Source organism: Ailuropoda melanoleuca, chromosome 9 (genome assembly GCF_002007445.2).
Source record: "Ailuropoda melanoleuca isolate Jingjing chromosome 9, ASM200744v2, whole genome shotgun sequence".
In the NCBI taxonomy this organism is placed as follows: Eukaryota; Metazoa; Chordata; class Mammalia; order Carnivora; family Ursidae; genus Ailuropoda; species Ailuropoda melanoleuca.
Window position 1 is genome coordinate 19,699,235 of NC_048226.1, and position 13,375 is coordinate 19,712,609.

The 13,375-nt window shown below is 36.2% G+C and overlaps 1 protein-coding gene across 11 annotated transcripts in view; it reads left to right on the forward strand.

Annotated features, from left to right (window-relative positions):
* Positions 1-13,375, forward strand: part of TJP1 (tight junction protein 1) — a 154,184-nt gene that overhangs the window by 73,130 nt on the left and 67,679 nt on the right. The gene's annotated exons all lie outside the window — the stretch shown is intronic.

A 13,375-nucleotide genomic window follows, 5' to 3' on the forward strand; every position in this document is an offset into this window, starting at 1 on the left:
GAGATTAGAGAATATTTAAATACTTCACAGTACTGTTTCTGTCAGCTGTGTCCATTACTAAGAAAATGGCAAGGTGTAGGTAAATCATGTTCCTGAACTCTGCCCATGATTATCTTGTGAATGTTTGAATCTGTACATAATAGATAATGGGTAAATTAATTATTAGAAAACAGTGATTTCAGGGGCGCCTGGGTGGCTCAGTCAGTTAAGCATCTGCCTTTGGCTCAGGTCCTGGGATCGAGCCCCGAGTTGGGCCCCCTCCTCAGTGGGGAATCAGTTTCTTCCTCTGCCTCTCCACCCCTGTCCCTGGCTTGTGCTCTCTTGCTTCCTCTCTCTCTCAAATAAATAAAATCTTTAAAAAAAAAAAAAACAGTGATTTCAGATAAACTACAGTTGACTTTTTTTATGTTTCCCTAAATGGTAAAAGAAATCATTAAGTAATAATAACCTTAACTTTTAATTTTTAAGGCTAACACATGGCCAATTCTGAAATGTGCTAATAGAATATTTAAGTCAGATTAAACATGTTGTAAAATAACCTCATACCTTATAATTGTTCAGTTGGTTGTGATATAATTTAATATTATGTATTTTACCACATTACATTTATTTTCTTAATACCTTTATTGCTTTAACTTGTATAATTTGCATATTTTACTAAATTTATCCCTTAGTATACAGTTCTGAGTTTGACAAATTCATATAGTCATGTAACCACCAGCCCAACCAAAATATAGAATTGTCCCATCACCTGAAGCTTTTTTTGTACCCATTTGTAGTCAACTTTGTTCCCTTACTCTAGCACTTGGCAGCCACTGATGTGTTTTCTGTTCTGTACTTTTACCTTTCACACAGTCATGTAAGTGAACTCATATACAATATGTATGTATACACAATATATAGCCTTTTGAGACTGGCTTCTTAAACTCTCAGCTGAATGCATTTGAGATTTCTCCATGATGTTGCTTGTATCAATAGCTTCTCTTGTTGATGTTATTTTTAGTTCCTTTTTATTGCTTGAGTATCATTCCACTGTATGAATGTAGAATAATCTGTGTTGTTTGCAGTTCTTGGTGATTATAAATAATCCCGCTCTAGTGTATGGGTTTTTGTATAAACATACTTTTCATTTCTCCTGGGTAAATACTTAGGAATGGACTTGGTCTGGGTCTTATGGTAAGTGAATGTTTAACTTTATAGGAAACCACCAAACTCCCAATACCATTTTGCACCTCCACTAGCAGTATATAAGAGTTTTGTTGCTTTTGTATCCTTATCAACATTTGAACTTATCAGGGTTCCCCCCCTCCATTTTAGCCATTCTAATAGGTGTGTAGTGTGTTTGTCATTGTGGTTTTACTCTACAATTCTCTAAAGACTAATAATGTTCGGTATGTGTGTGCCTCTCATCCACAGAACTTCTTTGGTAAATGTATTTAAATCCTTTGCCCACTTTTAATTGGGTTGTTTGTTTTCTTTTATTGAGGTTTTTTTGTTTTGTTTTGTTTTGTTTTTAGATTTTGGTAAAATAAATATAAAATTACTGTCTGTTCAAGTCCTTTGCCCGTTTGTTAATGGGGTTGTTTTTAGTTGTTGAGTTGTAGGAATTTATATATGTTCTGAATATTAACCCCTTAGCAGATATGTGACTTGTAATATTTTTTGTCATTTTGTGGATTGCCTTTTCTCTCTGTCAGTTGTGTCCCTTGGTGCACAGTAGTTGTTCCTGTGTTTTGAGAATTCTTTATATATTGCAGGTACAAGTTCTTTATCAGGTATTGTTTTGCAGATATTTTCCCCAGTCTGCAACTTGATTTTTTTCCTTCTCTTAACAGTGTCTTCTGTGGAGCATAAGTTTCAAATTTTGATGAAGTCCCATTTGTTAGTCTTTCCTTTTATCAGTTATGCTTTTGAGATGTCTTTGCTAAGCCCAAGGTCTAAGGTTTTTTTCTGGATGTTTTATTTGAGTTAAATTATGCATATGTTAAGAGATGTGGGCAGAGAATTTTTTTTTTAATATGGATATCCATAAAATTTTGAGCAACCATTTATGAAAAGATTATCCTTTCTCCATTAAATGCTTTCTACTTTGTTTTTGTTTTTGTTTGTTTTAAAGATTTTATTTATTTATTTGACAGAGAGAGAGACAGCCAGAGAGAGAGGGAACACAAGCAGGGGGAGTGGGAGAGGAAGAAGCAGGCTCCCAGTGGAGGAGCCTGATGCGGGGCTCGATCCCATAACGCCAGGATCACGCCCTGAGCTGAAGGCAGACGCTTAACGACTGAGCCACCCAGGCGCCCCAAATGCTTTCTACTTTGGTCAGAGATTGGTCTTCCCCTAGTCTGTTCTGTTGATCTCTGTGTCTGTGCCTTCTGCAAGTTACTTCTGCCTTTGTTACCATAACTTTATTTTAGGTACAGAAATCAGGTAGTGTGAATCCTCCAAATTTTTTTTTCTTTTTTTTAATTGTTTCAACTATTTTAGTTCTCTTGTGTTTCTACATAAATTTTAGAGTAAGTTTGTCAAATAAAATCTGAGATTTTTATTGGGATTGCATTAATCTACAGATTCATTCAGGGAGAATTGACAACAATATTGAGTCTTTCAAACCTTGAACTTGATGTATCTTCTATTCTTTTATTTTCTTATTACTGTTTTGTAGTGTTCAGCATGTAGATATTACACACACTTTGCTAGATTTTAGTTAAGTACATTTCATGTTTCCTGGTACTATTTTAAGTGGTATTTTTTTTAATTTCAATTTTTGATTGCTCATTCGTATGTAGAAATACAGTTTTTTAAAATAATGAACTTGTGACTTTTCTTATATGTAGATAGTCATTGTATCTGTGAATAGAGGCAGTTTTAGTTCTTCTTTTTGATCTATACACAGTTTATTTCTTTTTCTTGCCTTATTGCACCAGCTATGCTGTTAAATAGAAATGGTGAGCAGACATCCTTTCCTTATTTCTAATTTTATTTTTATTTATTTATTTGAGAGAGAGAGAGCAGGAGAGGGCAGAGGGGGAGAGAGAATCCCAAGCAAGCTCCACACCCAGCATGGACCCCCGTTTGGGGCTGAGTCTCACAACCCTGAGATCATGACCTGAGCTGAAATTAGGAGTTCGGACACTTAGCCAGTTGAGCCACCCAGGCATTCCTCCATTTTCCTAATTTTAGGTGAAGGCATTCTGTCTTTGACCATTAAGTATGATATTAGCTGTTGGTTTATTGTATATGACTGTTATCATGTTAGCAGGTTAAGGAAGTTCCCTTGTATTTCTGTTTTGCCATTTACTGTGTTGAGGAGGTTACCTTTTATACTTAGTTTGCTAAGAGACTTTAAAAAAATCATAAATGGATCTTGAATTTTGCCAATACTTTTTTTTTTTTTACAAATATTGTCTGAGGTTATTATATGAGGTTTTTTTTTATTAGTTTGTTGGTATAGTTTCTTGATTTTTAAATATTGAACAGCTTTGCATTCCCAAGGTAAATTCTATTTGGTTGTGATACATTATGTATTTTATATATTGCTAGGTTAATTTGCTAATGTTTTCTGAAAATTCTTGTTTCTGTGTTCATGAGGAATTGGGTTAGGACTTTTTTCTTGTATTGTTTTTATTTGGTTTTGGTGTCAGGGAAAGCTACTAGCCTCAAAACAAGCGATTGGAAAGTATTTCTTCCTATTGTGTTCTCTGGTAGAATTCCTGTACAGTTGATGTTATTTCTTACTTAAATGTTTGGTGGAATTCACCAGTGTAACCATCTGGTCCTGGAGGGATTTTTTTATGGGAAGGCTTTTACCTATAACTTCGGTTTCTTTAATTTTACATAGGACTATTCAGGTTATGTATTTCTTTGTGGGTTTTTTTGCTTTTTGTTTCTTGAGGTTTTGTTTCGGTAGCTTTGATAATTTTTACGTTTCAGAGTATTTGTCCCTTTTGTCTAAGTTGTCAAATTTATGTACATAAAGTGGTTAATAATATTCCCTTTTTCTAATGCTGTAGGATCTGTAATAATGTCCTTTTTTTCATTTCTGATATTAGTAATTTGTGTCTTTCATTTCTTGGTCAGTCTAGCTAGAGGTTTAACAATCTTATTGATCTTTTCAGAATACTAGCTTTTGTTTTCATTGATACTCTTTATTTTGTCTTCTATTTCCTTGATTTTTTTTTAAAGATTTTATTTATTTATTTGACAGAGAGACAGCCAGCGAGAGAGGGAACACAAGCAGAGGGGGAGTGGGAGAGGAAGAAGCAGGCTCCCAGTGGAGCAGGGAGCCTGACACGGGTCTCAATCCCAGGACTCCGGGATCACGCCCTGAGCCGAAGGCAGACGCCTAACGACTGAGCCACCCAGGCGCCCCTATTTACTTGATTTCTGCTCTTTTTAGTATTTCCTTTCTTCTGCTTACATTGGGTTTAAATTGCTCTTCTTTATATAATTTCTTTAGGTAGAAGCTAGATCATTTGTCATATAGTGTTTGTTTTTTCCTCGTATCTTTTTAGTTTTTAAATAAGCAGAATAAAAGAAGACACTTAAATTAGCTAGAGTTTGTTTCTCCTTTCTACTGTTTTGCCTGGTTTTGTTAGGATTTTAAATATGGGGAAATGCTAAGTGCATTTACTACAGATCTGTATCTCATTAGCTTAGGCAAAGTAGGAAAAGATCTTGAATATTGAGAAAACAGTCCAATTTTTTAAATGTGTTAGAAGTGTCATACCAACTCATGGTAGGCATAATAGGCAAGTCTGAGTTTTCTGTTTTAGAAGATGAGTGTAAGTTCTGTTTTTTAGCTGACCTCTTGTGCTTATTTTTCTTTTGCCATGAGAGGGGTACTGGCCCAGAAAAATGTCATCAGAAGATACATAGAGATGAATATAAAATTCATAATTCTTTGGTTTTTAAACATGTTAACTGTTGTGCTGGGAACATAGACCTGTGTTGCCTCTGGGCCTCATCAAAGAGACTGTGACAGAATAGAAGTTCTCAGTGACATCCCTCCAGGAATTTTTTTTTTCAGGAATTATTTTTTGGAGGTTTCTAAAAACAGCCCTGTCTGTACAATTTGAGAGACTTATGCCAAAGCATAATTCAGTTAACTTCATTCTCTAAGGCTGCAGAATAGTACTTTGAAATATATCAGTCTTGTGGTATTCCAAGTTGATCCCAAATAAAATTTAGACTAGAGCATTATCAGCAAAATTTGCTGTGACAAGCTGGATGATAAACATTTTACATCTTGCAGACCGTAAATTTGTCACAACTACTCAGCTCTACAGTTGTATTGCAGAAGTAGCCACAGACAGTAGGTAAACAAATCGGTATGGCTGTGTTCCAATAGAACTTTATTTACTTATTTATTTGGCCTGGAGGCCATGGTTTGCTGACCACTGATCTAGAGCAGTGGCTCTCTGGGTTTATTGTAAAGAGAAGTCAACGAGGTCATCCCCTAACTAACAGAGATTCTGATTCATTTGGTTTGGAGTGGGGCCCCTAATACGTGTTTTTTAAAATGTTCCAGTTTGAAATGTAGGGCCATGGCCTCTGGCATCACATTTTTAAGAAACATTGACAGAGAAATGAGAAAGTCATTCTCCTCGAGGTGAGCTAGTGCGCTTTTGGCAATAGTAAAAAGTAAAGGAGATAATTTGAGGCTGTATTCTTTTGGCAGTAACCTGGAGTATAAATATTGAGTATTGCCAGATAAGGTCAAATTATATTCTTTGACATCTGGTAGTCAGTGATAAGAAAGGTTGCAAGTAACTTCTTCTAAAAGAACAAAACTGCTGTGGATTAAAACTAACGTTCTCTCCTGTTTATTATCAAGAATAATATATGGTATGCTTCTGTATTGCCTCATTCTTTTATTTGCATTCTCAGAGGAAACTTTCTTTACCTGAGAATACTAGAAGCCATTGAAATCCTATTTAATCTTTAAGGCTAAGTAATTTTTGGGTGCTCCACTGTCCGACAAGCACGGTTGTAGTCCTTGGAATTATATCAGAGAGTAGAAACAGGCAGAACTCCTTGCCTCATAGATTCTGGTCTCCCTGTTGGTCCTCAGTGACAGATGAATACGTTCCTCAGGTTGTTGTCTCTCCCATCTCCTACTGCATTATAATTTTCTTAAGGGTAGGAAATCTTAATTTTATATCCCCTTGGTGCTCGGTACTTGGTTATGTCCAATAAAACTTAATTATCTAGAAGGCCCACCTAGTCAACAAAGTCACTCTTAGGAGGTCTGTAATAGCAGTACTGTCCAGTAGCAGTACACTGCAAAAGCAAACCACATATGTAATCTAAAATTTTTTAGTCTTCACATTAAAAAACGTAAAATACAGGTAAAGTTAATTTTATAATCTTATTTAACTTAATATGTTTAGAATACCATTTTCTCTATGTATTCAATATTCAAAAATTGATATTTTTTTCATAATGAGTCTTACAAAACCAGTATACATTTTACAATTTCAGCACATTTTAGGTAAGACTAGTCATGGTTTAAGTGCTCAGTCATCATGTATCTAATGGCTATCATATTGGCAAGTGCAGGTCTGTAGCTTGAGATGGTAACTGCATTCAAAAGGTCCTATGTTCCATCCCACTTGCCACCGTGACACATCCCCACTTACTTGAGTTTCAGAATTCTCTCTTAGAAAATGCATATACATTTTTATACTCCTTTGAGAAATGAAATAAATTCTGATTTAGGAATTTAAAAGAATGAGTTGGTCATCTTTTTTATTTTCTGAAAAAGCATTATAAGAGATTAAATGAGTATTTATATACTAAAGAATTAAAGGGTGAAAGTTGAAATCAAGGAATGTAGTTAGGAGATAATTCTAAGGGTGAGCAGTCAAGTGTCAGCTTGGGAGTCAGCTAGGGAGGTGATTGAATAAGAAGTAAACTTGGAACAAGGTGCCAAGACAATGCAGTGGGGGAAAGTATAGTCTTTGTAACTGATGGTGCTGGGACAACACCCAGCAACATAGTGGTTTTGGACTTACACCTCATACCATGTACAAAATTCACTTAAAATGGATCATAGACTTAAATATTTAAGGACTAAAGCTATAAAATTCCTGGAAGAAAACGGAGGAATAAATCTTTGTGACCTTGATTTAGGCAATGGTTTTCTTAGATATGATGTTAAAAGCACAAACAACAAAAGAGAAAGAAAACAGATAAATTGGATCACATCAAAATGAAAAGCTTTGGAAGAAAATTTTTGCAAACATGTATCTGATAAGGGACTTATATCCAGAATATATAAAAACTCCTATAACAACAATAAAAAGGCAAGTAATTCAATTGAAAACGGACAAAGGATTTGAATAGACATTTCTCTAGAGAAAATGCAGAAATATTCAATTAGCTCATGAAAAGATGCTTTGTCATTAGTGATCAGGGAAATATACGTCAAAAACCACAGTGAGATAGTCTATCACACCTACTAGAATGGCTGTTATAACTGACAGTAACCAGTGTCAGCAAGAATGTGGATGTTGGCTGGTGGAAATGTAAAATGGTGTAGCCATGATGGAAAACAGGGAGTTCCTCAAAAATTAGGCATAGAATTACCACGTGACCCAGCAGTTCCACTCCTAGGTATACACCCAACAGAAATGGGAAAAAAATTATTCACACAATAACTTTTACATAGTGTTCATAGCAGCATTACTCATAATAGAAAGTCGAAACAACCTAATTGCCCACCACCTGATGAATAATGAATTAAGTAAAATGTGGAATATAGCCACAGAAGGGAATATTATTTAGTAATAAAAAGAAAGAAAGTGCTACAATGTGGATAAATGTTGAAAACATTAGACTAAGTGAAGGAAGCTAGTCAAAGGACCATATATCATATGGTTCCATTTATATGAAATAGTCAGAACAGGTGAATAGACAGAAAGTAGACTAGTGGTTCCTTAGTGTTGGGGGCATTATGGGATGATGGCTAAAGGTAAGGAATTTATTTTTCGGGTGATGAAAATGTTACCAGATTGTGGTAACTTGTTGTACACCTCTGTGAATATACAAAAACATTGAATTATACATTTTAAAGGGTGAATTTTATGATACGTGAATTATATCTCATTTAACCTGTTCCAAGAAGAGGGGGGAATTCTACATATCTCCTGAGTAGCACCAAACTCTGGTTGAAGATAGGTAAAAGGTAAGCATTTATATTGAAGTAAGCATGTAAGCTAAGGTAGGCTTCTTTTAGCTGGTTGGAGAGCATGTTTATCTCGATAGAGTACAGTGTAAATGTTTTGAACTCTTCATTTTATTTAATGTTCTGTGAAGTAAGGTGTTAATAACCACATGGAGTAAACTGAGTTTCAGAAAGGTCTAGTGGAATGCTGCAGAAGAGCTGTAATTTGAACCCAGGTTGTTGGACTCAACATATAATGCTTTTTCCATTTATATGTCAAATTAATTTTAAATTTAAAAAATATTTATGGAATGTAATTTCTGAAATTCAGGATTTATGTAATTGTATCACATAAGCTTCCTTTACATGGAATAAATAAAATAAAAAGTAGTAAGTTTGGTAAGGAAGAAGCCAAAGTTTGTCTTTTTTTTTTTTTTCAAGTGTAGAACATAGGTGGTGAGGTCGGTTTTGTGGAGAAAGTCAACATTTTGGAGAAGAGCAATTGGAAGTGTCTTATAAAAAGCTGGGAAAAAGAGAAGAATAGAATAGGAATTAGAAATGGAAGCTACAGATTGGGAATCAGAACTGTAGGAGAGGCAGAGTATAAGAATAAATGGACACATACTCACAATAATTTAAGCAGCATTTTGGGAACTACCAAGATAACGTAGAAAAATTGTAGGGGTCTTGTGACTTCTGATCTGGTTTGGGTTTACCACTAATTTTGAACAGGCCTTTTACATCTCTTGGGACTTCATAGAATCAAAGTGTATCAGAGTTAATAAAATCCTAATCTCTTTTGTTCAAGTCCAGGAACTCCCAAGTCCACAGAGGTCCTACATAAGTCATAATCCGAAAGTGGTAGAGGCACACGTAGGACCCCAGGCCTCTGCCTTCATTTGTAAAAAGGAAGTTGAATTGGATGATAGCTGAGGCTCTGTTTGGTTTTATCCATTGCAAAAACAAACAGCTAGAATAAGTTCCCTAGAATATTGAGGGTTGATTGGAAGAATTAAGTGGAGAAAGAGGAAAACTATAATTGGCGAAAAAAGTTAGGATTAAGGTGGCCAGTTGTAAAAATGTGGCATGGAAAACCAGGAGAAAAAGTAGAAGGCAACCAGGGAAATCTGTAAGTAGATTTTTTTTTCTATTTTAATTTTTTTTATTATGTTAGTCACCATACAGTACGTCCCCAGTTTCCGTTGTAAAGCTCGATGATTCATTAGTTGCGTATAACACCCAGTGCACCATGCAATATGTTCCCTTCCTACTACCCATCACCAGCCTATCCCATTCCCCAACCCCCTTCCCCTTTGAAGGAATTTGAAGAGAATTAGAGAAGAATGTTTGGAAAAGAGATTACCCAGATGTTACTGCAACTGAATCACCTTTTAGTAACTACTTTTTCCCTTTTCTTTTTTTTTTTTTTTAAAGGAATCGAGAAATGCTTTAACATACAAGAGTGGGCAAATCTTCTCTGTAAAGGGTCAGATAGTAAATTGCTTCAGCTTTGTAGGCTATAATAGGGTCCCTGTTGGAACTACTCAAAGCAAAAGCTGTCATAATGGTATGTACAGGAATGGGCATGGCTGGTGTCCAGTAAAACTGGACAAATAACTGAACAGATCCCAGGCCATAAATTCCATTTCCCTACCAGGCAAAGATATAAACGTTTAAGTTGTTGCTGCTCGTGGCTGCTTATGGTCTCAAAAGGATAAAACATGGTGAAAGTAAAATTCTTTGATGCTCTTCCATCCAAAAACTATAACCATGTATGTGTGTGCACATACAAATAAATGAGATCATATTATACTGCTTTAAATCACTTCCCCCCCACCATAATAAAAAAAAATTTAAAAAACCCATTATCTTAGACATTTTTTCATGTAAATATATAAAAGTCAACTATCTTTTGGCACATCTACCAAGTGTTTATGGTAAAGATATGAGAGAATAAAATGGAATAATTTGCATTTCTTTTGAAAATGCCTCAGGAAGACAACCATGTTAGTCTTTTAGTAAGTCCAGTACAGAGCGTACGTTGCCCAGAATAATAATAATTCAGCCACTATCAATTTTAATTACTGGAAACAATAGTAAAAATTTTTATACATGCTATCCTTACTCCTCTCCCCGTTTTAAAAAATGGTGTTTTTAGTATATCTAGATCATATAGTTATTACATAATTTGATCCTTTCATCCCTTAATCCTCATTTAATCTTAGTATTATAAGTAAGTATATACTTAATACTTATCACCAGTCCTCTTTGTGTGTGTCTTGTCATTTTGATTGTCAGAAAGTCATTCTCAATTAGATTTTTTAGGACGGGATCATGAAAACAGTATTCTCTGGTTTTGCATGTTTATTAGCTTATCTGTGCCTTTTTTACTTGGAGGTCCGTTCTACTGGGTATAAAATCCTTGGCTCACTGTTTTGAGTACTTTGACTGTGTTATCTTTGGCATAACAAGTGTGATGATAATCTAAGTTTCTTTCTTTGTAAGTTATGAGATCTTTTTGCCAAGATGCCAAAGAACCCTTTTCCTTAAATCTAGTCATTTTCTTTGAGTAGATCTTGGTGTTGGTCTCTCTGAATTGATACTCTCGGATAACTCTCGTGTAACTCTCATATCTACAGTGATGTGTGTCCTTTGAGTATGTAGCTTCAATTAAAAAAATAATAGTAGAAAAGTTTTGTTTGTTTTTGTTTTTTACAGTTTTTACTGTTCTTTCCCCTTAGTTTTTAGTTTTTTGGGGACTCCTGTACATATGTTGTATCTCTATTGCCTATCTTCCAATATTTGTAATTTTCTCTCGCATCTTTTAAAAAAATCTTATGCATCATTTCTTTTTTGTTTTTGAAAAGATTTCTCCTTTCACTTTCTTTTTCTTTTGTAGTTTTATTTGTCTTGTGGTGCTATCAAAAATGACTTTTTGAAATTTATAATTGGCTCTTAAATTCTGTCAACTCATTTTTGAGTTTTTCTAGTTCTTATTTATGTTCTTTCATGTCTTACATATTTTCTTATGCCTTTTAGATTGCTTTGTAATAGTAACAGCTATGAGCCTTTGCGGGGGGCGCTCATTCTGGCATGCTTCCATTTTCTGTAGGGCTATTATTCTGCTTGCTATATTTATAGTAATTTTGTAAGGGATTTGATTCTGTTACTTTCTTTGCTCATTTTATGTAAAATTAGTGAGTTTTTAAGAAATTGGCTTAGTTTTCCTGTGTGTGTGCGCGCGCATACACGTACATGCACGTATGTCTGCCAAAAAACATAAGTGCTGTTTTCTGACATTTCCTAGCTATTTGCCACTTGCACACTTTTACCTGGACCTTCTCTTTTGTCTCTGTTGTTCTGTCCCACCCAGTTTTGATTCCACTGCCAGCAGGTTCTCTGCAGTGTGGGGCCCTGACCTAGAAAGGCCTGACAGGTCAGTGTTGAGAATTCTTAAAGGTTACACTGCTCCATTGATTATGGCTCTATTGTCAGGCTCCTTTCTTTCACCTACTGTTGGGAGCAGGCAAAACCCTCCCAAGTTTAGCTGCTATTCTCAGATTGTCCTGCCATTCTTTCCAGTGAATACCTGTCAGTTACTTGAGGGTTCTTCGTATCTTAGGTATTTTGGACACTGTATGGCTTTCCTTCCATGTAGTTTTTGGGGACACACAAGTCTCATAGCTAGTTGCTCCTCCCTCACTGCTTGTGTTTTGCACCTTGAGGGGATATATTGGTTACTGGGATTTGTTGTAAATGTCCACGGGCTTCTTGTTTATTGTATAGCTGCCCTGCTTGTTTTTATTTGAAAATTCAGGAAGCTTCAAAATCCATGGTACTACCATGGCTATTTTTCCAGAAATCTGAGCTTCCTAGTGCTCAAATTAGTGCTAGTTAAAAAAAAAAAAAAAAAGACAACTTTTTTTTTCTTTAGTGACTTTTTTTTTTAAGATTTTATTTATTTATTTGTCAGAGGGAGCAGAGAGGCGGGCTCCGCACTGAGCAGGGAGGCGGATGCGGGACTCCATTCCAGGACCCTGGGATCATGACCTGAGCCGAAGGCAGACGCTCAACCGACAGAGCCACCCAGGCATCCCAAAAGACAACTTTCTATAAATGGGAACTTAATTTGAATAATTAACCATATACTTGTTTTGGTTCACTATTATTGACAATCCACTTTGTCTTAGGTTCCTGCGGGATTGTACTTAGCTGGAATATGTAGATGAGTATGTGAACCCCTCCCAGAGTGGACTTTGATACCCAGGTTATTTACAGTGCCATGTGTTAAGTAGCAGAAGTGTGTACCTCTTCGAACAGTGGAAAGTGGCATGGTTTTATGAATGAGATGACATTGAACTTGGATTTTGAAGGATGAGTTGAAGCTTGCAAGACTGGTGATGGCCTAAAGGAAACCTGGGTGTAGGAAGGAGATCCAAAAGCATAGACTTTGCTAACGCATGGCATGTTTAAGTCGGGATCTGTAGGTCAGTGTGTTTAGAGCAAATACTGGGGTGCCGGGAAGCAAGTTGGGAGTTGTATTTCACGATGGTTCATACTAAGGAATTTGGAAGTATGGGCAGTGGAATGACAGGATCAGATTTGGTTTAGAATGATTACCCTACTTCCTGCATGAAGGGTTAATTGTAGACTGGTGGAGGTAAGAAACTTTTGAGAAGGCCAAATAAGACAATGGTGAAGATAGAGGGAAGGGGAAGTGTGGAATAGTTGAAACCTTTGAAGTTCTTGATTGCCACCCTGGTCTAAAGTTCACAAACCGTTTAAGGCTGAGGTGGTCAGCACGGGCTGCCCATTAGAATCACTTTTTAAAAAATGCCTGCCAGGGGTGCCTGGGTGGCTCAGTCCGTTAAGCGTCTGCTTTTGTCTCAGGTCATGATCCCAGGGTCCTGGGATTGAGCCCTGCATTGGGCTCCTTGCTTGGCAGGGAGCCTGCTTCTCCCTCTCACTCTGCCTGCTGCTCCCCCTGCTTGTGCCCCCCCCCCACTGTCAGATAAATGCATAAAACATTTAAGAAAAAAAAATGCCTGCCATCTCACCTCTCCCAGTTTTTTATTTTTTTTTTAATTGGTATGACGTGGGGGGTTGTACGTCAACAAGCAGGTTCGAAACTGTTCCCAAGTGTTTCTCATCCCCAGCCAGATTTAGGGACCACAGACTTCTGGGTAGTCATTAAATGAACTGTAGCAAGCA